Source organism: Pan troglodytes, chromosome 21, assembly GCF_028858775.2.
Source record: "Pan troglodytes isolate AG18354 chromosome 21, NHGRI_mPanTro3-v2.0_pri, whole genome shotgun sequence".
Classification (NCBI taxonomy): domain Eukaryota; kingdom Metazoa; phylum Chordata; class Mammalia; order Primates; family Hominidae; genus Pan; species Pan troglodytes.
The window spans coordinates 9538390-9564792 of record NC_072419.2 but is presented as its reverse complement, the minus strand read 5'-3'; the positions used below and the strand labels follow the sequence as shown (position 1 = coordinate 9564792).

At 40.4% G+C, this 26403-nt stretch overlaps 1 protein-coding gene across 11 annotated transcripts in view; it reads right to left on the bottom strand.

Moving 5' to 3' along the window:
* Nucleotides 1–26403, bottom strand: part of PTPRA (protein tyrosine phosphatase receptor type A) — a 162622-nt gene that overhangs the window by 85784 nt on the left and 50435 nt on the right. For 6 of the 11 annotated variants that reach the window (XR_010154307.1, XM_063803250.1, XM_063803252.1 and 3 more), the window contains one exon: nt 870–912. The exons of the other annotated variants lie outside the window; for them this stretch is intronic. The gene's annotated coding sequence lies outside the window, so the exon portion shown is untranslated. The remainder of the gene's footprint in view (nt 1–869; nt 913–26403) is intronic. 11 annotated transcript variants of the gene reach the window in all.

The window sequence follows — 26403 nt, the reverse complement described above, 5'->3', positions numbered from 1 at the left end:
TGCAAGCTCCGCCTCCCGGGTTCACGCCATTCTCCTGCCTCAGCCTCCCCAGCAGCTGGGACTACAGGTGCACGCCACCACGCCTGGCTAATTTTTTTCTATTTTTAGTACAGACAGGGTTTCACTGTGTTAGCCAGGATGGTCTTGATCTCCTGACCTTGTGATCCGCCCACCTTGGCCTCCCAAAGTGCTGGGATTCCAGGCGTGAGCCGCCGTGCCTGGTGGTTTTTTAAAGTATTAAGAATAATACTGGTGCTATAGAAAATGGCGGGAAGTGCTGACACCAGGCAGCCCAGCAGTCCTGACGGCCCAGGTGAGGTAAGATCCATTTTTCCAGGATTCTTTTCTGAAAAAATGCTCTAAGCACTAATGGTATGGCAAACATACAGAATTAAGGTTTTGCTAGATGAATGTAATGAAACTATAAGCAACGAGGTTGAGTACTGGGAAGAGAATGGATGAACTGCTGAACCACAGAGTCTAGCATTGACAGGAAACTAAAGCAGATACTAGAGACATTAGAGAAAATAAAAAACTTAAGTGGCTAAAACCCCAAAAGTTGAGAATATTTTATAGTGGGAATAACATAGTAGGTAAACTGGAAGGCTCCAAGAAGCTAATTTCACCAGAATTTTTTGGAGCCTATTGTAGTTGATGGGCTATAGTCCTTGAAAAATCAACACATATCACTAATTTTAAATACCGTTCCCTTGACATGTATCGGTCTCGGTAAAATGCAAATCCTTTACTATGCACCCCCACCCCAGATTATGCCATAAGCAGCGTGCTAAGTAGCCCTTCAGAATTCCATGTTTCCTTTCTTCCTCTATTCCTGTAGAAAAAACTTAAAAAACTATTTCAGTACTTACTAGCTTCTTTTAAAAAGTTAATTATGCTCTTTGAACATGTGTCCTAGAAAAAAAGAAATAAAAAACAGTTAATTAGGAGTATCTAGGTTATGTGAAGCATTCATCAACCTCCTATTGACAGAAATTATCGATAGGCAAATTTTACATATAAGTAACTTTAACATGAACACTTCTTAAACTTTGGCCTCATAATTTCACAAAAATTAGGCTGCAAGTCACCATATTTATCAGATACTGGCAGACACTAACTTCTGCGGCTATGACACCAAGCAATACTGAAATCTCTTATCTTTCCAGGGGGGTTGTTCATGTATTCAGTGTTTGCAAAGAGTTCCTGCTGAGCTAAACACAGTCCACTGTGCACTCTACGAAAGAGTCCATGAGACAAGCATGGGGGAGGGTAGGAAGTTTAATACTTTCACAATGCCTGTGGAGACGCTGGCAGTGATGAAAGCCTAGAAAACTCATGAAAGGACCTTTTATGAGCAGGGTGAATGTAGAGCACAAAAGCAAAGTCAGATGACCCACTTAAAGCTTTGCCTTTACTGATGAGAATTCATTCTCATTCCAGATTAGTCTCTCTCTAGAAAAAGCAAACCTTATATAAGAGTTGGAAAATGAAGATACAGGAAGTATAATTCTACTAAATTCCAGTTTTTCCTTCTCAAATATCAGCCTAAGTCCTAAGGTCTGTGGCCAAAGACAGAAAATACAAGGCGCTGAGAAATATGCTATTTATCTTGGTGTAACAATCTCTGACTGTTGGAGTTTGAGGAAATTTAAGCTCTACAATCCATAGATCAGACCAGAAGTTTAGGGTAGTACTATTATGAGAGGAAATAGTTTCTTAATCTGTTTCTGGAACTTATATAAAGCAAATAAATGGTAAACCTGATTTGCAAGGTAATGACAGTCCAAGTTCCTTCAAAGCAGAGAACCACTTATTTGCTCATTCATTCAACTAAGTTCCTTGTCTTGTGCCAGGCTGGAGAGAGAAAGCAGCTCCTGTCCTCAAGGAGCTCACATCTCAGGCATCTTCTCACCCTCCTTTCTCATGTTAACCAAAACATTTCAGGTTCATCAATGAAACTCTTCATCCAGGAGGCAGATAAAATGGCTTCTCTTCATTTTGATTCATTTACTCTTTCTTTTATTTATTTTATTATTATTATTATTTTTTTTTCTGAGAAGGAGTCTCGCTCTGTTGCCCAGGCTGGAGTGCAGTGGCGTGATCTCGGCTCACTGCAACCTCTGCCTCCCGGGTTCAAGCGATTCTCCTGCCTCAGCCTCCCAAGTAGCTGGGATTACAGGCATGCGCCACCACGCCCGGCTAATTTTTGTAATTTTAGTAGAGATGGGGTTTCACCATGTTGGTCAGGCTGGTGTCAAACTCCTGACCTTGTGATCCGCCTGCCTCAGCCTCCCAAAGTGCTGGGATTACAGGCGTGAGCCACCACGCCCGGCCTACTCTTTCTTTTAAACAGAGAAATAAGATGGAATATTCTTATCCCATCTTTTCTTCTGTAATTAAAAAAGGAATACGAAGAAACTTGACATAGTCTCTCTCCTAATGTGCTCTCTTACTTCCCATCCCAATTCCATGTTTGCTCTCTTTTTCCTCTCTCCTTCTGTTTTGTTGTGAATGAAGAATTAGGTAACTAGTCCAAAACTACAGAGCTAGACCTGGAGCCTAGATTCACTGGTAGCCAAATCACTAATTTTTCTGAAGGTAAATGGGAGAAAAATGGGGGTTGGGGGGAAAGCTCATTAATACAGTTCTAAGTCAATCTCGACTCCTCACTGCGCAACCTCCCCTCCCTCCTCCCACATACTTTTTTGGTTGTCATCTAGTCTTCACACTGGTAACTGCTTCTGCCTGGCGGTTTCTGTTCTAAGCCCTCTTAGTTTTTGGCTTAAACAAAACCTGTCCCTGCTAATTATGGTAGACCCATTCTTATCCCCTGTGTAGTCCAAATATTCACAACCATAGCAGCCTACTCATTGCTTTCATAGAACTTAATATATTTATTAATTACTTAGCTATATAAATATATCTATCTTAAAGATATATATATATACACACACATATATATATTGAGATGGAGTCTCACTCTGTCACCCAGGCTGGATTACAGTGGCACAATCTCAGCTCACTGCAACCTCTACCTCCCGGGCTTGAGTGACTGTCATGCCGCAGCCTCTTGAGTAGCTGGGATTACAGGCACCTGCCACCACGTCTGGCTAATTTTTGTATTTTCAGAAGAGACAGGGTTTCACCATGTTGGCAAGGCTGGCCTCAAACTCCTGACCTCAAGTGATCCACCTGCCTTGACTTCATAAAGTGCTGGGATTACAGGTGTGAGCCACTGTACCCGGCCTATAATAAATAAATAAATAAATGTTTATTTATTTACACACACACACACACACACACACACACACACACACACACAACCTGTCAATTATAATCAAGCTCCATGCTCCATACAGACCAAAGAGAGGTCTGCTCTGCTCACAAGACCTATCCAACATCTAGCAAAGTACTCCACACATAATAGGTATATTAGGTAGTGAACTGAAGTTGACCACCCCTGTAGGGACTACAGCCCTGCTTAAAAGCAAATCAGTCCCTGAAACTGAATTAAAATGATTGAAGACTCCTAGGCAAAGCTAGAAACAAACGTAAATCCTCTCTTGAAAAATATATCATAGGTCTCAGGTCATTTCTATAAATAATTTTAAAACTACAGTGTCTAGTCCACAAAAAGGCAACATGAGAATCAGTAAGAAACAGACAAGAAGAACAGTCCTGTAGCATTAAGAATTTTAGTCAAGAATGGTATAAAAATGTAACAGCAGATCTGAAAAAAAGATCTTAATGGATAAATTTAAGAACAGGTAAAATATACCTGAAGAGCAAATTAGTGAGCTGGTAAATAGGTCAAAAGGAAGTATCTAGAATGAAGCAGAGAGAAGCAAAAAGATTTATAAAAAAATACCAAAGAGAAGGTAAGAGGTATAAAGGATACAATGAAATGATCTAACCTACATGTAATTTCAGTTTCAGAAAAGCGGAAAGGGAGAAATGGAACAGAAGAAATATTCGAAGAACAGACGAAGGCTGAAAATTCTCCAAAACTGAGGAAAAACATCAAACCACAGATCCAAGAAGCCCTAAACCCCCCCCAAACAGATAAATAAAAAGGAAATCTGTGTCTAGATACACAATAGTGAAATTTCTGAAAACCAAATAATTATTTAAAAACAATTTTTTTAAGCACTCGAAAGGAAAAAAGACACTGTGGTAGACTGTTTGCAAAGATGGCTACGTAAAATCCCATCCTTGTACACATGCCTTTTACAGTGAGACACTGCCACTCCTATCAACAGGTGAAGTTTATTTCTCCATTCCTTTAATTTGAGTTGGCCCTGTGACTTGCTTAAACCAATAAAATGCAGAAGTAATGGTGTGTCTTCCAAGTTGATACCTCAAGAGAACTTACAGCTGTCATTTGGCTCTATGGGAACACTGCTGTCATAATGTGAGAAGCTTTGGCTCACTTCCTTACGTTAAGAGAGAGGCCCAATCAACAAGTGACACCAACTGCCAGACATGTGCTTGAGACAATCTCAGTCCCAGATGAACCATTAGATGATTACAGTTGCATGAATGACTTCAATCAAGACCAGCAGAGGGGCCGGGCATGGTGGCTCACGCCTGTAATCCCAGCACTTTGGGAGGCCGAGGCAGGTGGATCATTTGAGGTGAGGAGTTTGAGACCAGCCTGGCCAACATGGTGAAACCCTATATCTACTAAAAATAAAAAAATTAGCCAGGTGGTAGTGGTGTGTGTCTGTAATCCCAGCTACTCAGAAGGTTGAGACAGGACAATTGCTTGAGCCTGGGAGGCGGAGGTTACAGTGAGCCGAGATCATGCCACTGCACTCCAGCCTGGGTGGCAGAGTGAGACACTGTCTAAAAAAAAAAAAAAAAAGACCAGTAGAGGAACCAAACAGCTACCCAGCATTGATTGATATTCACAGAATTGTGAGCCAATTTTTGATGGTTGTTGCTTTAAAATATTAAATTTGGGGATGTTTTGCTAGGCAGCAATAGAAAATGGATACGAAAATATTTTCGTCCAAAAAAAAATTAGATTAACAGCTGATCATAATACTTAAGTATTAACTTTTTCTTAAACTTTAGAATTTAAGTTGCAGGATATCAAGAAGAGTAAACATCAACCAAATAATCTGCATCCTCTTTTAGAGAAAGGAATAGTGTGTTTTCGGCTACATGCAAGATAGTTCTTTCATGCTAAGCAGAAGTATGACTTTGTTACTGTCTTTATTTGGAGATTAATAATGGTTTAAGGAGATGTGTATGGGTGCCAAATTGATAAAGAGTAGACTTGTGATTGTTAATTTGGTTGGGCCACACCACAGTGTCCAGATATTTGGTTAAAGGTTATTCTGGATATTTCTGTGAGGGGTTTTTTTGGATGAGATTTACATTTAAATCAATGGACTCTTGAGTACAGAAGGTTGCCCTCCATAATGTAGGTGGGCTTCATCCATACAACTGAAGGTCTGAATAGCACAAAAGGCTGACCTCCCCCACGCAAGACGGAATTCTCCAGCAGACTACCCTTGAACTTGAAGTGCAGTTCCTTCCTGGGTCTCCAGCCTGCTAGCCTCCCCCACTGTGAATCAATCCCTTAAAATAAATCTATATAATATGTATGTAATGTATGACTAATATTTAATATAATAAGCATATATTTAATATAATTTCAGTACTACCCCCTTATCTGGGGGGGGTGGGGGGATATGTTCCAAGACTCCCAGTAAATGCCTGAAACCACAGACGGTACTGAACCCTATGTAAACTGTATTTCATTCCTATATATACATACCTATGGTAAAAATTTAATTTAGAAATTAGGCACAGTAAGACATTAACAGCAACAACTAATAATAAAATAGAACAACTGTAACAATATGCCACCACTACTCTTGCACTTTGGGCCATTATTAAGTAAAATAAGCATTACTTGAACAAAAGCACTGCAGTATTGCTACAGTTGATCTTATAACCCAGATGGCTAAGTGACTAACGGGTGGATAGTGCCTAGAGCATGGATACATCAGACAAAGGGATGATTCACATCCTGGGCTGGATGGAGCAGGATAGGAGCAAGGTTTCATCATGCTACTTAGAATGGTACACGAAACTTATGAATTGTTTATCACTGAATTTTCTGTTTAATATTTTCGGACTGTAGTTAGCCATGGGTAATTGAAACTGCAGATAAGAATGAAACTACATAAGAATATGTATATAATATAAAATATATTTTTAAATAATATAAAATATAATTTAATATAAAATATATAAAATAAATTATATAAATATAAAAACATATACATATATATATAAAATAAGCCAGGTGCGGTGGCACATGCCTGCAGTCTCAGCGACCTGGAAGGCTGAGACAGGAGTATTGCTTAAGCCCAAGTGATCGAGGCTGCAATGGGCTATGATCACACCACTATATTCCAGTGTGAATGATAAGGCAAGACACCGTCTTGAAAAAATAAATAAAAATTTAAAAAAAAATAAATAAAGCACACCTACAACCTATTGAATCTGTTTCTTGGAGAACCCTAACTAATATAGACAGAAGCCAGAAGACAAAAAATGAATATTTTCAAAGGACAAAAAAATTTTGCCACCAAAAATATTATACTAAAATATTAAAATATTTATATATATTATAAAATTATCTTTTAAGGACCTAAAGGTAAAAAAAAAAATTTTTTTTTTTTTTTTTTTGAGATGAGTCTCACTCTGTTGCCCAGGCTGGAGTGCAGTGGCATGACCTCGGCTCACTGCAACCTCTCTCTTGGGTTCAAGCAATTCTCCTGCCTCAGCCTCCTGGGTAGCTGGGATTACAGGTGCCCACCACCATGCCTGGCTAATTTTTGTATATTTAGTAGAGAGAGTGTTTCGCTATGCTGGCCAGGCTGGTCTTGAACTCTTGACCTCAAGTGACCCACCGACCTCCGCCTCCCAAAGTGTTGGGATTATAGGTGTGAGCTACCACGCCCGGCCCCTAAAGGCAAAATTTAAAAACCTTCAGACCAAGAAAATTCAAGACAATTCATTAGCAGCAAAACAATACTAAGAACTTATTAAAGTATGTTCTTCAAGCAGAAAGTAAATAGTCTCAATAAGGTTAAAAAAGCAGTGACGAAAAATGGAAATGGTAATACGTAGATAGATCTAAATGAATGGGGACCATATAAAAACAATAATAATGTCTTATGGGTTTTAAAATACATATTATTAGACTACACAAATTATATATATATGTAAGGAACTGATAAAAGAAGTTAAAAGTGTTCTAAGATCTTTGTATTGTCTAAGAACAAATGTACTAATATATCGATTACATTAATGTGATACATGCAGGCTATGTGTTGTAATCTGTAGGGTAACCACTAAAAGAACAGGGTCTATAACTTGGCAAGAGGGAAAAAAGCTAGGATAGTAAAAAAGTCTATCAATCCAAAAAGCAAGAAAAAAGAGAAAAAGGAACATGCTGGCATATTATTATAAGTATTGTATTTTATTATTAGTTATTGTTAATTTTTTACTGTGCCTAATTTATAAATTAAACTTTATCACAGCTATGTATGTATAGGGAAATATATATCTGTGGTTTTAGGCATCCACTGGGGGTCTTGGAATATAATGCTTCCCCCAGATAAGAAGGTACTACTGTAATTATATTATATGTCATATTAAGTATACATTAATTTTACTAGGTAGTAGCCACATTATATATTAATTATATTAAATATATATCATATAGATTTATTTTAAGGAATTGACTCATAATAAAAGAGGCTGGCAGGCTGGAGATTCAGGGAGGAGTTGCATTTCAAGTGCAAAGGCAGACTGCCAGAGAATTCCCTCTTGCTTGGGGGAGGTCAGCCTTTTGTTCTATTCCAATCTTTGAGGAAAATAGAAAGCAAAGAATATATTAACTATATTAAACAAACTAAATGTTCCAATTAAAATACAAAAATTATAAAGCCTAATAATAAAAGCCCTCAATTATATGCTGTTTAAAAGAGACATTTTTAAGCTTAAGGATATAGAAAAGTTGAAAATAAAAGAATGGAATAAAATAAGCCATGAAAATACTAGTATAACACTGATGTCAAAATCTGACAAAGCACACAAAAAAGAAAATAACTTTAACTGCAAAATCTTAAAATCCTAGCAAAGAAAAAGCAGCATATGTTATAATTATACCATAACCTGATCAAGTAAGGCTTACTTCAAAAATTTAACCATGGTCCATTATTGGGAAACATATTAATAAAAATCCTCACAAAAATAATTCAAAATATAAAAAGCCATATGATAAGCCTGATGAATGCTGGTTTACAGAACTGGTTTTCTTTAAAAAGGCAATCATTGGGGAAATAACCCGCTTACTCAGTATTTACTATGTGCTAGGCCCTGTTCCTTCTACTAGAAATAGTGAACAAATTCTAACAGAATCCCTATCTTCATGAAGCTTACAGTCTAGTAGCAGAAAACTGACATTAAACAAATCACCTCACAGACAAATACGAGAAGTGATGGAAAAGAGAATTATAGGACTCTAAGAGCCTACAGAAGAAGAAAATTTGACCTAGTCAGGGAGCTCAGCCAAGGCCTCCCTAAGGCACTGATTCCTGAGCTGACAAGTAGAAGATGAACAGGAATCAGGGAGGCATTAAGGAGGGCAGGGAACTCCATGCCAGTCCATAACCTCAGAAAGGGTAGGAGCAGGGTCTGAAAGAAGCCACCGTGTCTGAAGTATAAAGAGTAAGGGGGAGCAGGTGCCAGGAAGCTGGAGATGTATACAGGGTAGGGCCACACAAGGGTGATTTTTCTTTGTCCCATAAGCATTAAGAAGCCTTTGAAGAACAGAAGCATGACAGTGACCTCCCTGCCCTGCATTTTGGAATGAACACTTCATTTAGCTGGGTGTAGAGAATATAGCACTGGATGTGGACAGTCCAGTTAGAAGTTACTGGTGGAGACACGAAAGTGTTACAAGGAAGGAGATATTCAGGAAGTAAACTGCACAGGGTGTGATAATAGATTTGCTCTTGGGGTGACAGGGAGTGCTGAATGCTACTCCTCTTTGGTTTCTGATTTACCTAACAGATGCCATCCAGTAAGTCAGATAACAGAGGAAAAGAGACAAGGCGCAGTGGCTCATGCCTGTAATCCCAGCACTTTGGGAGGCCAAGGAGGGCAGATCACCTGAGGTCAGGAGTTCAAGACCAGCCTGGCCAACATGGTGAAACCCCATCTCTACTAAAAATACAAAAATTAGCCTGGCGTGATTGCAGGCACCTGTAATCCCAGCTACTAGGGAGGCCGAGGCAGGAGAACTGCTTGAACCCAGGAGGCAGAGGTTGCAGTGAGCTGAGATCGCGCCACTGAACTCCAGCCTGGGTGACAGAGCGAGACTGTCTCAAAAAACCAAAGAAACAAAAAAAACAAAAAAACAGAAGAAAAGAACCCGTTTTGTGAGAGAAATATCTCACAAATACCTAGAAACCAGAAACAAAAGAAACTTTCACCCAAGAAAATTATGTATCTTGAAATATCAGTATCACTAAAGCAGGACAAGAAAGGGACAATGGTTTCACTTCTAGGATTTACAAATCATCTGGAAAAAGGGCTGGCAACTAAGTCTCTGCTTCAACTACTCAACTCTGCTGTCGTACCATGAAGGCAGCCACAGACAATATATAAACAAATGAACATGGCATATTCTAATAAAACGCTGAAATTTGAATTTCATATAATTTCTTTTTTTCTCTCTCTCTTTTTCTCTCTGAGACAGGAGGATCCCATGAGCCTGGGAGGTCGAGGCTGAAGTGAGCTGTGTTTACACCAATGCACTCCAGCCTCAGTGACAAAGTGAGACCTGTCTCCAAAAAAAAGGAAAACCTATTCTGAGCTTGTCTGCCATACCAAAATAAGCAGTGAGCTGGATATGGGAAACAGATTATAGTTTGCCAATCCTTGTTCTAAAAGTAGATAATGGGATAAGAAAACAGCTAGGTATGGGGGTATATGCCTGTAGTCCCAGATACTTGGAAGGCTGAGGGAGGAGGACTGCCTGAGCACAGGAGTTCAAGTCCAGCCTAGGCGATACAGCGAGACCCGGTCTCTTTAAAAAAAAAAAAAAAGAAAGAAAAGAAAACAAGATATAATTATTGGGGGGAAACCCCTTAACTGTTATTTGTATTTGAAAGACTATGTACATAGGTTAAAAAAAACTACTGGAACTAAACTTCATAATTTAAAATTGCAGCAGGGATTTACAGTTCAGGAAAAGATGGAGTAAGCATATTCCACCCTATTCCTCCCACTGATTTTGTTTTTTTTTTTTTTTTTTTTGAGACGGAGTTTTGCTCTTCTTGCCCAGGCTGGAGCGCAGTGGCGCAATCTCAGCTCACTGCAACCTCCACCTCCTGGGTTCAAACGATTCTCCTATCTGAGCCTCCCAAGTAGCTGGGATTACAGGCGTCCCCCACCATGCCCGGCTAATTTTTTTTGTATTTTTAGTAGAGACGGGGTTTCACCATGTTGGCCAGGCTGGTCTCGAACTCCTCACCTCAGGTGATCCGCTCGCCTTGGCCTCCCAAAGTGCTGGGATTATAGGCGTGAGCCACCGCGCCCAGCCCTTCCCACCGATTATAACCGAACATTCTAGATGAAATTCATGACACAAGTGACAGAAAAATTCTGAAAAGTAGAAAAAAGAAGGTAGATTGGCTAGGGACCAGGGGACATGAGGACTGACCCAACAGGAAGCTCCCTACTTTTTTGTTTGGTTTGGTTTAACTTCTAATATGTCCTAGCCCAAGCTCTGAAGCCACAATCTGAAAGATCCAGTAAGCACAGACAAGAAAGTGCCAAGAAAAGCCTGCCCTCTCTAGGTAAAGAACTGGGAAAGGGGCAGCTCAGCAGACAAAAGCATTTTGACCAGGCAAACTAAAAAAGGGGAGGAGGTACCCCTCCTTTTCCTCACCAGACACTGTGGCCCAGAAATTGTGAACAGCATTCTGCCTTCCAACACAACTCTGCCATAATGAGGTGGCACGCCTTTCCCCTCTTCTCCATGTTACAGCTGCAGAGAATGTGGGTGAACTCATCTTTCTCTACCCTGGAATAACCAGATGGAGTCCTAATCCCAGCAAAACTACAGAATTGGGAAAGGATTATGGTGAGGAGAGAGCTAGAGAAATGAATTCTCTGAATCTGTGTATGAAATCCTAAAAGTGCCTCTGAGCAACCCGTGTGTAAAAATGACCAGAAACAACACAGCAAAAGGCATAAGAACTGAACACTGCTCTGGAATAACACCTAAATTTCAGACTGGCCTTTCGGTAGCACAGACCATAAGAGTAAAACAAGACTGAAAACTGAACCACAGTCGACAAAAGTGGGACAGGGTATGTGTTCTAAACCTAAACAGGTTGACTGTTAAATATAAAAATTTAAACAGGAACCAGAATCTCATAGCACAATATTCCAAGTGCTAGGATGCAATCCAACATTACTCATTATACCAGGAACATGAAAATCTCAACTTGAATGAAAAAAGGCAATCAACAGATGACAATACCAAGATAATATAGATTTTGAAATTATTTGAAAAGAATTTAAAACAGCGCTCATGAAACTGCTCAAACAAGACATTATAAACACTCAGCATATAGAAGACATAAGGAGTACCAAATGGAATTTTTAAAAATAAAATTTCTGAAATTAAAAAGACCCACTGGATGGGCTCAACAGCAAAAGAAAAATGATAAAGGAAACAATTAGTAAACTTAAATGAATGGAAATCATCCAGTCTGTACAAGAGAGAAAGTAGATTGAAAAGAAATGAGCACAGTTTCAAAGTCCTGTGGGATAATAACAAAGATCTAACATTCATGCTATCAGGGTCCCAAGAGTAAGAGAATGAATGGAGAGATGAAAAAAAAAAAATTTAAGAAATAATGGCTAAAAACTGTCTACTGGGTGTGATGGCTCACATCTGTAATCCCAGCACTTTGGGAGGCTGAGGCAGGGGGATCACCTGAGGTCAGGAGTTCGAGACCAACTTGGCCAACATGGTGAAACCCCATCTGTACTAAAAATACAAAAAATGAGTTGGGTGTGGTGGCGGGTGCCTGTAATCCCAGCTACTTGGGTGGCTGACGCAGGAGAATTGCTTGAACCCAGGAGGCGGAGGTTGTAGTGAACCGAGATCGAGCCACTGCACTCCAGCCTGGGTGACACAGCAAGACTCCGTCTCAAAAAAAGGAAAAAACAAAAACAAAATCAACTATCTATCTATCTGTTTTAGAGGTGGGGTCTCACTATGTCGTCCAGGCTGGTCTCAAACTCCTGGATTCACGAAATCCTCTTACCTTGGCCTCTCAAAGTGTTGGGATTATGGGCATGAGCCACCACACTCAGCCTCAAATTTAGATATAAACTTACAGAATCAAACTTCTAAAAACTAAAGAAAAGTCCTGAAATCAATTAGAGAGAAACAACATATCACTTATAGGAGAATAACAATTTGAAAGACAACAGATTTTTCATCAGGAACCATGGAAACCACAAGGATGGATACAATATTTTTCAAATGCTGAAAGAAAATAACTATCAAGCTAAAATTCTATAGACAGTGAAAATATCCTTCAGAAATAAAAATGAAATAAAAATACTGGCAGATGAACAAAACTAAAAATGTGTCACCAACAGATCAGCTTTGAAAAGAATGGCTAAAGAAACTCTATCAGAAAGGAAGTAAATGATAACAGAAGAAAACCTCAAATAGAAGTAAAGAAAAAGCAATGGAAAGGGTGTGTGTGTGTCTATATATGCATATATCCATATATATGTTATGCATATATGTATGTTTATTCATATACAGACACACATACATACACTAATTAAGCAATTCTTCTCTTGAGTTTTAAAGATTATGTTTGATGGTTGAAAGTAAAAATTATAGCAGTCCCTGATGTGGTTCTCCTTGTATGTAGAGGTAATATTTAAGACAACTGTACCATAAAGAAGGAAGGTGTGCCAGGCACAATGGCTCATGCCTGTAATCCCAGCACTTTGGGAGGCCGAGGCCGGCAGATCACGAGGTCAGGAGATCGAGACCATCCTGGCCAACATGGTGAAACCTCATCTCTACTAAAAATACAAAAATTAGCTGGGTGTGGTGGCATGCACCTGTAATCCCAGCTACTCGGAGGGGCTGAGGCAGGAGAATGGCTTGAACCCAGGAGGTGGAGATTGCAATGAGCTGAGATCACGCCACTGCACTCCAACCTGATGACAGAGCAAGACTCCGTCTCAAAAAAAAAAAAAAAAGAAGAAGAAAGGTAGAAGGAACTAAAAGGTTCCTTCTACTAAAACTAACTACTTTCTACTTAAGGTGGTAAAAAGTTGATATTAATAGACTGTAATAAGTTATCTACATATATATTCCTAGAGCAATCACACAAAAAACTTTATAAAGAGATATACTCAAAATGAAATATTAAAAAATGTTCAAGGAACCCATTGTAAAACAGGAAAGGGGAAACAGAAGAACAAAAATAATGAATGAAACAAAAATGGCAAATTTAAATCCAAAGTATCAATAATTATATTAAATATAAATGGTTTATACATACCAACGAAAAGAAATTAGTAGAACTGATTCTTTTTTTAAAGAACCCAACTAGACCACGTGTAATGGTTTACGCTTGTAATCCCAGCACTTTGGGAGACCAAGGTAGGTGGATCACTTCAGCCCAAGAGTTCGAGACCAGCCTGGGCAACATGGCAAAACCCTGTCTCTACCAAAAAAACCCCAAACAAAACAAAAATTAGCCAGGCATAATGGCATGCATCTGTAATCCCAGCTACTCAGGAGGCTGAGGTGGAGGGCTGATTGAGCCTAGGAGGTTGAGGCTGCAGTGAGCCATGATTGCACCACGGCACTCCAGCTTGGGTGACAAAAGTGAGACCCTGTCTCAAAAAAAAAGGACCTAGGCCAGGCATGGTGGCTCATGCCTATAATACCAACACTTTGGGAGGCCCAGGCAGGCATATTGCTTGAGCCCAGGAGTTCAAGACCAGCCTGGGCAACATAGCGAGACCCTGTCTCTATTAAAAAAAGAAAAGAAAAGACCCAACTATATGCTATCTGTAAGAAACTTACTTCAAATATAGTTATGTGTCACTCAGTAAGGACACATTCTGAGATATGCACCATTATACAATAAGGTGAGAAGGTAAATAAGTACAGCCATTATGGAAAACATGTATGGAGGTTCCTCAAAAAATTAAAAATAAGGCTGGGTGCAGGGGCTCATGGCTATAATGTCAGCACTTTGGGAGGCCAAGACAGGAAGACTGCCTGAAGCCAGGAGTTTGAGACCAGACTGGTCAATATTGTGAGACCCTGTCTCTACAAACGATTTTTTTTTTTTGAGTTGGATTTTCACTCTTGTCGCCCAGGCTGGAGTGCAATGGCGAGATCTTGGCTTACTGCAACCTCTGCCTCCTGGGTTCAAGTGATTCTCCTGCCTCTCAGCCTCCCAAGTAGCTGGGATCATAGGCATGCACAGCCACGCCCGGCTAATTTTTTTGTATTTTTAGTAGAGACGGGGTTTTACCATGGCAGTCAGGCTAGTGTCAAACTCCTGACTTCAGGTGATCCACCCGCCTAGGCCTCCCAAATTGCTGGGATTACAGGCGTGAGCCACCACACCTGGACTCTACAAACAATTTTTAAAAATTAGCTGACTATAGTGGCATGTGCCTGTAGTAGCGAAGCTGAAGTAGATCACTTGAGCTTACAGTGAGTTATGATTGCAGAACTGTGCTACAGCCTTGGAGACACAGCGAGACCCTGTCTCTAAACAAACAAAATTAAAAAACAAAAAAAAATTTAAATAGAACTACTATATGATTCAGTAATTCCCCCTATTGGATATATATCTAAAGGATATAACTAATATGGGTATGTTGAAGAGATATCTGTACTACTATGTTCATTGCAGCATTATTCACAATAGCTAAGATACGAAATCAACCTAAGTGTTTTCATTCATTGATGGATGAATGGTGAAAGAAAATGTGGCATACATACACAATGGAACACTATTCAGCCTTAAAAAAAGAATAAATTCTGTCATTTGTGATAACATGGATAAACCTGGAGGACATTATGTTAAACGAAATAAGCCAGACATAGAAAGACAAATATCACATGATCTCACTTACACGTGGAATGTAAAAAGTTGAATTCATAGAAATAGAGAGTAAAATGGTGGTTACTAGAGGTTGGTGGGTAGGGGAATTGGAGAAATACTGAAGAAAGGACACAAAATTCAGTTAGGAGGAATAAGTTCAAGAGATCTATTGTACATCATGGTGACTACAGTTAATAACAATATATTGTATGTATTTTTAAAAAGGATATTAATATGTTATTTTTATTGAACAAAGTAGCATTACAGAAAAGGTGATTTCAGGGGCCAGGCACAGTGGCTCACCACTCTAATCCCAGCACTTTGGGAGGCTAAGGCAAGCAGATCACCTGAGGTCAGGAGTTTGAGATCAGCCTGACCAACATGGCGAAACACCGTCTTGACTAAAAATACAAAAATTAGCTGGGTGTGGTGGCGCGTGCCTGTAATTCCAGCTACTCGGGAGGCTGAGACAGGAGAATTGCTCGAATCAGGGAGTCAGAGGTTGCAGTGTGCTGAGATGGCACCACTGCACTCCAGCCTGGTGACAGAGCGAGACTCCATCTCAAAAAAAAAAAAAAAAGGTTCTAATTGAAAGCCCTTGGGTGAAGCATACCTGGGAACCTGTACTACTGCAGCTTTCTGAGTCTTAAATTATTAAAAAATAAAATGTTTTAAAAAAAGTTCACATATACAAATAGGTGAGTGTAGTCTAGGCATTATTTAAAACAAATAATGAACAAGTATTTGCACTATGAGATTATATTAATACAATAATATGTGGCAATGGTACAGATACAGATTTATAAACAAGGAAGTCTGTATACATAAGTATTGGGAATATGATAAAAAATACCCGGTGGCTCATGCCTTGTAATCCTAGTACTTTGGGAGGCCGAAGTGGGCAGGTTGCTTGAGCCCAGGAGTTCAAGACCAGACTCAGCAACATGGTGAAATATAGTCTCTACAAAAAAATGCAAAAATTAGCTGGGTGTAGTGGCACTTCTGTAGTCCCAGCTACTTGAGAGGCTGAGGTGGGACAATCACCTGAGCCTGGGGAGGTAGATGCCGCAGTGAGCCATGATTGTGCCACTGTACTCCAGCCTGGACAAAATCATTTAGGAATCCGCAGAAAATTTTAATAGATTATTTAGTAAACAGTACTAGAAACTGCTGAACTACTCAGCAAAAATTAGGTCTCTATTTCATGCAATATTCCAAAATGGTTTAAAGTTTTAAGTATATAAGTAACAATAATACAATGGAATGTAAATAAGTACCAATAAACTATAAAACAGTTTGAAGAAAACATTTGAAAATATTTGTCTGTACTCAGGCTGAGGTAGCCTTCCTAAATATTAAAAAGAAATATTTAATAGTTTCTAATACATAAGATATTTAAACTCTTATGTGTCAACAAAACATCATAAACTGAAAATAAATCAAAATAAGAAACCTGAAAGAAAATGTTTAAATTTAAAAAACTAGAAAAGGCTGGCCACGGTGGCTGCGTCTGTAATCCGAGCACTTTGGGAGGCTGAGGGAGGCAAATCACTTGAGGTCAGGAGTTTTGAGACCACCCGAGCCAACATGGTGAAACCCCATCTCTACAAAAATTATAAAAATTAGCTGGGCGTGGTGGCGTGTGCCTGTAATCCCAGCTACTTGGGAGGCTGAGACACAAGAATCATTTGACCCCAGGAGGCGGAGGTTGCAGTGAGCAGAGATGGCACCACTGCATTCCAGCCTGGGTAACAGAGTGATGATGTGTCTCAAAAAAAAAAAAAAAAAAACCAACCAACAAAAAGAAAAAACCCCAAAAAGCAAACTAGAAAAAACATTTGCAAAATGTTACAGGCAAAAGGTTAAATAACCTTATTAAATGAGGTATTTACAAATTAGTAAGTACAAACACAACCATGGAAAGATGGATAAAAGCTATGAATAGGCAATTCATAAAAAGTAAAATAATGATAAACAACTGAAAAAATTCATCTTTGCTAACAAAGAAAAGCAAATTAAAGCAACATGGTACTTTTCTTACCTCTCAAATAGGCATGTATTTATAAAAGTGACAAAATTTAAATGTTCATAAGCTAAGGGGAAAAGAACCTCAAAGTGTACTGCTATAATTGTAATCTCTCTGACATTTATGTAATCTACTGATTTGGGACTTAGTCTATAATGCCATGTGCCATTTGCTAAACTTGCTTTTTACGTATATGATCTATCTCCCCAATAAAACCAGAAACCTCAGGATAGTAGCTTTTAGTTTTTTTCCCCAAGATTAAAATAAAAACCAACAGGTAGTAGGCATCCAATATTGTTTTTAATGATGTTAGTGAAAATTATAAAACCTCTGAATCAGAGAAGAGTGAATAAAAGTACACCCCCAGCCTACAACTCCCCAATCTACAGAAAGTGCCATCCTGATTCCTGGATTATACTTACCATCTGGTTCCACCATTCTTATCTCAGGCTGCCAACTACTGCTTAGGAGTATCACACTCCTCAGTGCTGTGCAGAAAACATATCCTTCCTTTGTCAGTTTCCTATGTCAGTTTCTAGCACAGTAGCCCAAGCTCCCTCTGAGCAGATGGCTGACAAGAGGACATGACCTCTCTCTCCTCTATAGAGCCTCTATTCTCCCTTTTTAGACTAGAGGAAGAGATTCCCTCATCCTTTTTAAGGCTACTGCCCATGTTCTTGATCCCATTTGAGATCTTTCCCCTAAAATTATGCATTTCCTTCTGGTACTTTCCATTTTTCCATCCCTAGCCCTCATACCCCTTTGTTTACAAATAGACATGGATGTTCTAAACAGATTTTTAGAGCTTTAACTCTATGAGCTTCTCTTTTCCTCATTACTACTACACTTGTGTAAGATGTACTTGGCTTTCACTTCCTCACTTTCCACCTCTACTTAACAACCTCCTTATGATCTTAATTCCTTCATTCTCCCTTAACAACCTCATTATGTTCTTAAATCCTTCGTTCTCAAATCTACAAATAACCTCCTGATTAAATCTAATTCCTGCCCTCAGTTTTCATTCTCCTTGACTTGCATTTGACATGTTATGGTCAACTTATTTCTCAAAAGCTTCTCTGTTTCCTGGTTCTCTTTGACACAATGACTACTCAATTTTAGCTTTTCTTCTACCATTCACACATCAAAATTTTATTTGGGTCCTATTAAGGACCAGGCATTGGATTAAATGTTAGGGGATGCAAGGAAGAAAAAAGTTAAAGTTCTTATTCTCAAGTTGATGTGTTCATTTTCCAAGTCGGTCAGTCAGTCAGTCATTCAACAGACTTCCATTGAAAAGCCAGGCACTGTGCTAGATGATGGCCTTTAAAAAGCCACGGCCATTGGTGCATGCCTGTAGTCCCAGCAACTCAGGAGGCCTGAGGGAGGAGGTTCGTTTGAGGCTGCAGTGAGCTATGATTATGCCATGGCACTCATGCCTGGGTAACAGAATGAGACCCAGTCTCTTACACACACACACACACACACACACACACACACACACACACAAAGCCAAGACCCGTCCCTGCCTTCACTGAGTTCATGGCAAAGGAAGTAAGTAAGCAATGCCACATTTGTTCCAGGTGTCATGACAGAGAAGTCAAATCCATTTGTTTCAGGGGCTAGGGAATGAGGGTCTACAGTATTGGCTTCCTGATCTTCTGTTCTTCTCGCCATATCCTTTCTCCCACACAAAGGCTCAAATCAAAACAAAGGGTTTTGATTATCACCTCCATTATCTCACTTCTGAACATACATCACCATTCTCCAAGTGCCTGCTGACTGTCTATCACCTTACACTGTAAACCAAATTAATTACCTTCCCTTTAAACCCAATTTATTCTCTAGACATCTTTATTTCTGTTAAGGATTCCACCACTGTCTCAGACTCTCCGGTGCCAGTTTACATACTACTTTTTCGAAGTGTCTCTTTTCCCAGGTTCTCTCTGGTCTTTCTACTTGCATAACCACCAACCCATTTCATGCCTCTATCACCTCACACCCAGTGTTACATCCAAGCTAGGCTAAATCATCTGACTCACAGGGAGAGAGAGGGAGCTTTTAAAAAACAGTCCTGGGTCTCCAGTCTGAAGATTTGGGTTTGGGATATCTTGAGTGGGAGCCCCAGAATCCTGGTTTTCCATAACATTGATCTGGTCCAGACTCCCAGTGGTCCAGACTCTGGTCTACTGACTTCCAGTGCAGCTAACATCTCTCCAACCCCATCCCCGAGGAGTCTTCCTAAAGTGTTAGATTCATCCTGCTCAAAGTTTTCAATGGTTTCCCACTGAATAAACAATAGATTTGAAAAATCTGGATTGATATATAGGAAATGCTTCACAGTTTGGCCCCTGTTATGGGTTGAACTATGCCTCCCCAAAAAAGATATGAAGTCCTAATCCCCAGTACCATAGGATGTGACCTTATTTGGAAATAGGGTCGTCGAAGATGTAATTAGTTAAATAAAGATGAGGTCATTCTGGAGTACTGTGGGCCCCTAATCCAGTATGACTGGTGTCCTTATAAAAAGATAATCATGTGAAAACAGACAGGGAAAATGCCAATTGAAGAAAGAGGATTTGAGTGATCATTTACAATCCAAATAACACAGGGGGCTCTTGGAAGCTAAGGAGAGATGCATGGGACAGATTCCCCCCAAGAAGGAACCAACACTGCCAACACCTTGACTTTGGGCCTCCAGAACTGCCAGACAATATATTTCTGCTGTCTTTAGCCACCGAGTTTATGGTACTTTGTTTGGGCAGCACCAGGAAATTAATATGGGTCCCCAAACTACATTTGCAACCTCATCTTTCACTGTTGAACTCACTCTCTATTAAAGTCAAACTGGTGTAAAATTCTTACACTACTGAGCTTTTCTTTCATAAGCACTCTACTTCTGGAATCCTTTTTTCACCTACCACAAAATCATACCACATGTTAGTGGCCAGCTCGTATTTTACTTTGTCTCGATGCTTCCCATCCATCCTGCTCTTCTCAGTAATGGCACTACATGCACAATACAACGAAATGCATAATTTACCAAATGCTGCAATGCACCAAGCCTTCTTAAATGTCTATATTCATTTGGTAGGGCTGCCATAAAAGCATCACAGACTCGGTGGGTTCAACAACAGAAATTTATTTTCTCACAGCTCTACAGGCTAGAAGTCCAAGATGAAAGTGTCAGCAAGTTTGGTTTCCTATGAGACCTCTTTCCTTGGCTTGCAGATGGCCACCATCTTACTGTATCCTCACCTGGTCATTCCTCTGTGTATTTGTTTCTGATGTCTGCGTGTACAAATTTCCTTTTCTTACAAGGACACCAGTCACATCAAATTAGAACCCACCCTAAAGACCTCTTTTAATCAACTACTTAAAATTTTTTTTTCCTTTCTTTGAGACAGGGTCTTGTTCTGTTACTCAGGCTGGAGTGCAGTGCTGCAAACATGGTTTACTGCAGCCTCGAGCTCCTGGGCTCAAGCAATCCTCCCACTTCAGGCTCTGGAATAGCTGGGACCACGGGCATGTACTACCACGCCTGGGTAATTTGTACATTTTTTGTAGAGATGGGATCTCCCCATGTTTCCCAGGCTGGTCTCGAACTCCTGAGCTCAAGCAATCCTCCTGCCTCAGCCACCCAAAGTACTAAGATTACAAACATGAGCTACCATGCCCGGTCTTTAAAGACCATCTCCAAGAACATTTTATGGTCATTTTCTTAAATATCAGCACATAAAATCCTACCACACTCTCATTAATGACCACACAGTGTTCAAAAGAAGGGATGGGACACACATCAAGCAAATAAAAAGGAATGTGTGAACACACAACAGAGGCTAAATAAAACTGAAGAAATACAAAGAACAAAAGAGTATTACAGGGCCAATGCTGTGGTCAACTATTAACGTTCATATAGGAAAAGAAAGCGGGGAGAAGACTAGTTTAAGAAACAGTAAAAGAAAAAACAGCAGGCCAGGTGTGGTGGCTCACACCTGTAATCCCAGCACTTTGGGAGGCTGAGGCAGGTGGATCGCTTGAGCCTAGGAGTTCAAGACCAGCCTGGCAACATGGTGAAACCCTGTCTCTACTAAAAAATACAAAAATGAGCCAGGCGTGGTGGCATACTCCTGTAGTCCCCAGAGGCAGAAGGATCACTTGAGCTCAGGAGTTTGAGACCAGCCAGGGCAACATAGTGAGACCCTGTCACTACTAAAAATAAAAAAAATTAGCTGGGTGTAGTAGCGCATGCCTATAGTTCCAGCTACTTGGAAAGCTGAGGTGGGAGGATTGCTTGAACCTGGGAGCTCGAGGCTGCAGTGAGCTGTGATGGCACCACTGAACTCCAGTCTGGGCCACAGGGTGAGACCCTGTCTCAAAAAAAAAAAAAAAAAAAAAAGAGAGAAAAAAAGATTAGGAGATAAAGTTATGACAATCTCCAGGAAAACAACCAAAAGCAAAGAGTTTTTAAAAAGGACAGAATAGATAAGAACATTATATGAACAACCCAGGAAGCTCAATATCAGAAAGCTGCTGACAGAAAAGAACCAAAAAATGGAGAGCTATGAGTCTGCAGATCTATTAAGGGGCCCACCAAGTACACCTCTATGGAATTCCAGACTATATAGAACATAAAAGCTTCCAGAAAAGAAGAAAAATTAATTTCCTATATGAAACTTTCTATTTCTCATGAACAACAAGGGATGTCAGAAGAAATGGAGCAATGACTTCAAAGTTTTGAGGAAAAATAATAGGCAACCTAGAATTCTACAGTCAACCAAACCATCACTCCAACATGAGGGTCTTAAAAACAGACACCAGAGGCTGGGTACGGTGGCTCACGCCTGTAATCCCAGCACTTTGGGAGGCCAAGGAGGGCAGATCAGCTAACACAGTGAAACTCCATCTCTACTAAAAATACAAAAAATTAGCCAGGCGTGGTGACAGGCGCCTATAGTCCCAGCTACTCAGGAGGCTGAGGCAGGAGAATGGCATGAACCTGGGAGGCGAAGCTTGCAGTGAGCCAAGATCGTGCCACTGCACTCCAGCCTGGGCAACAGAGCGAGACTCCGTCTCCAAAACAAACAAACAACAACAACAAAAAAAAACGGATACCAGAAAGAGTCAAAATTTATCTGCCAGGTACCTTTTCTCTCAGTAAGTGACTTGAGAATGAACTCTGGTAAGACAGATTGATTGACTGATTGATTGATTGATTGAGACGGAGTCTCACTCTGTCACCTAGGCTGGAGTGCAATGGTATGATCTTGGCTCACTGCAACCTCCACCACCCGGGTTCAAGCAATTCTCCTGCCTCAGCCTCCCGACTAGCTAGGATTACAGGCACCCACCACCACGCCTGGCTAATTTTTGTATTTTTAGTAGAGACAGGGTTTTGCCGTGTTGGCCAGGCTGGTCTTGAACTCCCGGCCTCAAGTGATCCACCTGCCTCAGCCTCCCAAAGTGCTGGGGTTACAGGCATGAGCCACCATGCCCCCTAGCCTCTAGTAAGATTTAAAAAACAAATACAAAGAAAGACTGATATCCAAGATCAGTGGACCCAACCTCCCCTGCACCCCCCTCAAAGAAAAACCAGTAAGGAAAATACCAATATGACTGTGTAGACAGCCTAAAAAACAGTGCCCACTGGTCTTGGATGGGAGTGTATTACTAGCCTAAATTTGGGCCACAGGGTATGGTCTGCACTAGCCTTGACAGGCTGGAGTGTATGATTGAGATCTTGGGGAAAAGTGAAACTATAATAACAGGCAAATAGACAAGAAAATTAGAAACTCCAGGGAGAAAATTTTATGAGAAAGTTACGGTTCAAATATAAAATATAAAGACATGATTGGAAGCAACTGATAGTTTCAGAGAGAGAATTCACTTTTTCTTCATTTTCTCATTTGAATAGCCCAGGGTCTATGACATTGAACCTACAGAGAAAGAAATAAAAACCCAGAAAATGCTGCCTGGCCTGACAGTGAACAATATTTACTTAGCTATAATAACATAAATATTAAGTGGGCGCGGCACTCACGACTGTAATCCCAGCACTTTGGGAGGCTGAGGAGGGCGATCATGAGGTCAGGAGATCCAACAGGTGAAACCCTGTCTCTACTAAAAATACAAAAATTAGCCAGGCGTGGTGGCATATGCCTGTAATCCCAGCACTTTGGGAGGCCGAGGCAGGCGGATCACTTGAGGCCAGAAGTTTGAGACCAGCTTGGCCAACAAGGTGAAACCCTGTCTCTACTAAAAATACAAAAATTAGCCAGGCGTGGTGGCATATGCCTGTAATCCCAGCACTTTGGAGGCCAAGGCAGGTGGATCACTTGAGGCCAGAAGTTTGAGACCAGCTTGGCCAACAAGGTGAAAACCTGGCTCTACTAAAAATACAAAAATTAGCCGGGCGTGGTGGTGGGTGCCTGTAATCCCAGCTACTTGGGAGGCTGAGGCAGGAAAATCACTTCAGCCTGGGAGGCAGAGGTTGCAGTGAGCCAAGATCACACCACTGTACTCCAGCCTGAGCGACAGACCAAGACTCTGTCTCAAAAAAATAAAAAGTAGAAAAAAAAAAAGGAAAAGGAAAAAGGAAAGGAAGAAAGAAGGAAAGAGTGCTGAAAATTAACCTAAAAAAAGGAGGTTGAAGAGTACTTCTGAAAGTTAGAAATGTAATCACTTTATGGGTTTGTTTTGTTTTGTTTTTGAGACAGAGATTTGCTCTGTCACCCAGACTGAATTGTGTCCCCTAAAAGATGTTAAAATTGTAACCCCCTACTCAGTTCCTGTGAATGTGAACTTATTTAGAAAGAGGATTTTTGCATATGATCAAGTTGAGATGAGCTCATTAGGGTGGTCCCTAATCCAATGACTAGCGCACTTATTTTGAAAAAGGAAATTTGGACACAAGAGACAGATATGCATAGAGGGAAGACAATCTGAAGATACAGAGAGAATGCCATCTACAATGTAAGGGATGCCTGAGGCTACCAGAAGCTAGAAGAAAATCATAGAACAGATTCTCCCTCACAGCCCGCAAGACTTCTAGCCTCCAAAACTCTGAGACAATAAATTTCTATTGTTTAAGCCACCCAGTTTGTGGAGTTTTGTTACAGAAGTCTGAGGAAACTAATAAACAGCAGCAGAACAGGAAATAATACAAATATTAAATGGGGGGATAGTGTAAGGTAAATTCCCATTTTTTCACACTGGAGAGGCAAAGAATTATGTTGTCTTTTTTATTAATAAAAGAATTAAGAAGAAACAGCATATACATATAACTTAGAATTATGGAGGTCACCAAAAAGCAGAATGTAAAGAAATTGAAGCCCTTGTGCATTGCTGGTGGGAATATAAAATGATGCAGTACTGTGAAAAACAGCATGGTGATTCCTCAAAAAATGAAACATGGAGTTACCATATGATCCAGTAATTTTACTTCTAAGAATATACTCAAAAGAACTAAAAGCAGGGACTCGAACAGATGTTTGTACATCCATGTGTTTTTTTTGTTTTTGTTTTTGTTTTTTCAATTGAGACAGCCTCACTCTGTCACCCAGGCTGGAGTGCAGTAGCACCATCTGGGCTCACTGCAACCTCTACCTCCTAGGTTCAAGCGATTCTCCTGCCTCAGCCTCCCGAGTAGCTGGGAATTACAGGCATGCAGCACCATGCCTGGCTAATTTTTGCATTTTTGGTAGAAATGGGGTTTTGCCATGTTGTCCAAGCTGGTCTTGAACTCCTGACCTCAAGTGATCCGCCTGCCTCGGCCTCCCAAAGTGCTGGGATTACAGGCGTGAGCCACCACACTCAGCCTACACCCATGTTCATAGCACCATTAGTCACAACAGCCAAAAGGTGGAAGCAGCCCAGGTGTCCATCAGTGAATGAATGGATACACATAAAGTGGTATAAACATATAACAGAATATTATTCAACCATAAAATGTAAATTCTGATATATGCTACAACATGGATGACTTGAAACAAGGTCATCCTATGTGAAATAAACAAGATACCTTTGTGAAATAAACCTATGTGAAACAAACCAGATGTCAAATGACAAATATGATTCCACTTATACGAGGTAACTATTATAGTCAAATTCATAGAGACAGAAGGTAGAACGGTTGCCAGCAGCTGGGGGAGGAGGAAATGGGGAGTTAGTGTTTAATGGATATGGAGTTTCAGTTTGGGGAGATGAAAAAGTTTTGGAGATGGATGGTGGTGATGGCTGCACAACAGGAATGTACTTAATGCCAATGAATTGTATACTTTAAAAGTAGTTAAAATGATAAATTTAATCTTATATTTTTTTACCATGAGAAAAGTATGTATATGAACACATTAAGATGTAAAACCTTTTCAGGCCGGGCGCGGTGGCTCATGCCTGTAATCCCAGCACTTTGGGAGGCAGAGGCAGGCGGATCATGAGGTTGGGCAATCGAGACCATCCTGGCCAACATGGTGAAACTCCGTCTCTATTAAAAATACAAAAATTAGCCGGGCGTGGTGGCGCGTGTCTGTAATCCCAGCTACTTGGGAAGCTGAGGCAGGAGAATTGCTTGAACCCAGGAAGCGGAGGTTGCAGTGAGCTGAGATCGCACCACTGCACTCCAGCCTGGTGACATAGCAAGACTCAGTCTCAAAAAACAAAACAAAACACCTTTTCGGTGCTGCAGAGGCTCTCTCATACCTCTTTCCAGTCACAACCTCCCACCTCCTGTCAGAGGAAGTAGGGATATGACCTTTATCATTGTAGTTTAGTTTTACTCGGTAATTCTGCTACATCTACTTTTTCTTGTCCATCTGGTTTCTTTCACTCAACCTTTTATCTACGAGATTCATCCATGTTGTCATGTCTACTGGTAGTTTGTTCCTTTCTATTACTGAAAAAAATTCCATGTTATCAATAGTGTATGTCAATTTTTTTTTGTTGTTGATACATAGTCTCGCCCTGTTGCCCAGATTGGATGGAGTGCAGGGGCGTGATCTCACCTCACTGCAACTTCTGCCTCCTGGCTTCAAGCCATTCTCCTGTCTTAGCCTCCTGAGTAGCTGGGATTACAGGTGTGAGCCACCACACTCAGCTCATTTTTGTAATTTTAGTAGAGATGGGGTTTCACCATGTTGACCAGGCTGGTCAACTGATATGCCCGCCTTAACCTCCGAAGTG